The sequence below is a fragment of the Lissotriton vulgaris genome, chromosome 12, assembly GCF_964263255.1.
Source record: "Lissotriton vulgaris chromosome 12, aLisVul1.2, whole genome shotgun sequence".
Taxonomy (NCBI): domain Eukaryota; kingdom Metazoa; phylum Chordata; class Amphibia; order Caudata; family Salamandridae; genus Lissotriton; species Lissotriton vulgaris.
The window spans coordinates 199,999,975-200,002,533 of NC_141700.1; the positions used below are offsets into that span (position 1 = coordinate 199,999,975).

At 52.0% G+C, this 2,559-nt stretch overlaps 1 pseudogene across 1 annotated transcript; it reads left to right on the forward strand.

The window, feature by feature from the left end:
• Positions 1 to 856: 856 nt before the first annotated feature.
• LOC147673804 (keratin, type II cytoskeletal 8 pseudogene) lies at positions 857 to 2,308 on the forward strand (annotated as a pseudogene). The gene has a single exon (XR_015302637.1). The product of XR_015302637.1 is annotated as a keratin, type II cytoskeletal 8 pseudogene (transcript).
• The last annotated feature ends 251 nt before the right edge of the window (positions 2,309 to 2,559 follow it).

A 2,559-nucleotide genomic window follows, 5' to 3' on the forward strand; every position in this document is an offset into this window, starting at 1 on the left:
CTTTCACATTATACAGGAACAGTGATGTAATATGTACGCTTCCAACATGACAGTCATATTGATTTGAGTTGTTTCCCTGGTACACGTTTGACATGACTGCATATTGGATGCTGCTGATTTGATTTTTACGGTGATATGTGCACCATTCATGTGGCAAGCATATTGACCATGTGTATGATTCTGTGCATGTGATACTTATACCATGTTTAATGCATACATGCTTACTCAATCAGTGGTATGCACACTAAAATGTCTTCATAGGAGTGTGTACTCCACCTTGTTCACTCAAACTTAATGCATGCACCAGTCATTAAGATATTTGCTCAGTTGTTGATGTAGGCCTCGAACATGCTGGCCATGTTGCTGCGGGTTGTCTTCTGGTTCTGGAGGAGGTTCCACTTAGTCTCCAGCATCTTGTTCTGCTGTTCCAAGGACCTCACCTTGTCGATGAAGGAGGCAAACTTGTTGTTGAGGGTCTTGATCTGCTCCTTCTCCTGGGTCCGCACCTGCTGGATCTGGGGGTCGATCTCGAGGTTGAGGGGGGCCAGCAGGCTCTGGTTGACGCTGACGGCCGTGATGCCCCCTCCGCTGCTGCCCGAGCTGTAGCCCGTCCGGTAGCCATGGCTGAACTTGCCGCCCCCGTAGCTGGAGCCCAGGGTGAAGGGGGAGCTGCTGGCCCGGGAGATGGCCGGGCCCCCGGCGCTGTACAAGAAGCTGCTGACGTTGGCGGCGGGCCGGACGCCCACCGAGCTGGTCTTGTACACCCGGGTGGTGCGGACAGACATGGTGCGGGCTGGACGAGGAGAGGAGGGCGAGCAACAAGTAACGGAGAGGAGAGAGCTGGAGGCTGGAGCCTGCGGCGGCAGCTCGATAACCTGGGCCAAGAGAAGCACAAGCTGGAGGCAGAGCTGGGGAACATGCAGGGCATGGTGGAGGACTTCAAGAACAAGTATGAAGATGAAATTAACAAAAGGACAGAGATGGAGAATGAATTTGTTCTCATCAAAAAGGATGTCGACGAGGCCTACATGAACAAGTTTCAGCTGGAATCCCGACTTGAAGGCCTGACCGATGAAATCAACTTCTTGCGACAGCTCTATGCGGAGGAGCTGAATGAACTCCAGTGCCAGATCTCAGACACTTCCGTCGTCCTCTCCATGGACAACAACCGCAAACTAGACCTGGACAGCATCATCGCCGAGGTCAAGACACAGTATGAGGAGATTGCCAACAAGAGCCGGGCTGACGCTGAAAGCATGTACCAAATTAAGTATCAGGAGCTGCAGAACTCTGCTGGCAGGTATGGCGATGACCTACGCAACACCAAGAATGAGATCGCAGAGATGAACCGCGTGATCAACCGGCTGCAGTCTGAAATTGATGCCCTTAAAAATCAGCGTGCTAACCTGGAGGCAGCCATCGCTGAGGCTGAGGAACATGGAGAACTTGCTGTCAAAGATGCCCGGTCTAAACTGGGCGAGCTGGAGGCAGCCCTGAATAAGGCCAAGCAGGACATGGCGCGCCAGCTCCGCGAGTACCGGGAGCTGATGAACGTTAAGCTTGACCTGGACATGGAGATCGCCACCTACAGGAAGGTGCTGGAAGGAGAGGAGAACAGGTTGGAATCGGGTATGCAGAACATGAGCATTCAGACGAAGACTTCCGGATACTCAGTGAACAGCGGGTATAGCGGCAGCGGGTACGGTGGCGGATACAGCAGTGGTGGATACGGCAGCAGCGGCTTTGGATCGGGATATGGAAATACATTCTCGAGTGGTGCCTACGCTGTGAATGCTGGCCCACTGGAGAGCTCCAGGACAAAGCGCACTGTCCTGGTCAAGACAGTGGGGACCAAAGACGGGAAGGTCACGTCCGAGTCATCCGATTTCTTCACCAAGCCTTGAATAACCCAACAAAACATTTCACTGTTCCCAAGTGCCTTCCGTCAGCTCAGCCTTTCCTGGCAAGCCAAGCCAATTTTTATGGGACTTAGTTTCAGGTAGATATTGGCAAAGGGGAGTACTAAATTCCCTTCATAAGGAATGCCCACTTTTGACACTTGCATCCAGTGTTGCGTACCTCCCTCAATTCGGCTGACGCAAGGGCCCGGGTGCAACACTACCCGCGTCACCAGAGGGTTCTTCTGTAACCGTGACCAGGTCTATGAGCTTCCAGGAAAGGCTGAACTCCGTCCCATCCTCTGCCTATCTCCCCTGAATTGCCCTCCCTGCTTTCCCTGCTAAACACCCTTCTGACAACTAGAAAAAAACAACCAAAGCACACCTTCACGCCGAATGTTCATATCAAATATTTGTACACTACCAGAATCCAATATGGACTCCCAGTGCTTCTGGCATTCAATCAGCTGACAGCCAATGAAATGGCTGCAAGACATTTATCCTAGAGCCTGCCCCAACAATAAAATCCAGACGCGGTGCTAAAGGGTTGAGGATGCCTGTTCCCAGGCACTTCTTGCATCTTGTGCAAATATATGCTCTTTCTTTCACCCTCCCCTGAAAGGAGGCTTCTCTAAGAGGGCTGATTTCATGCAATAAAACA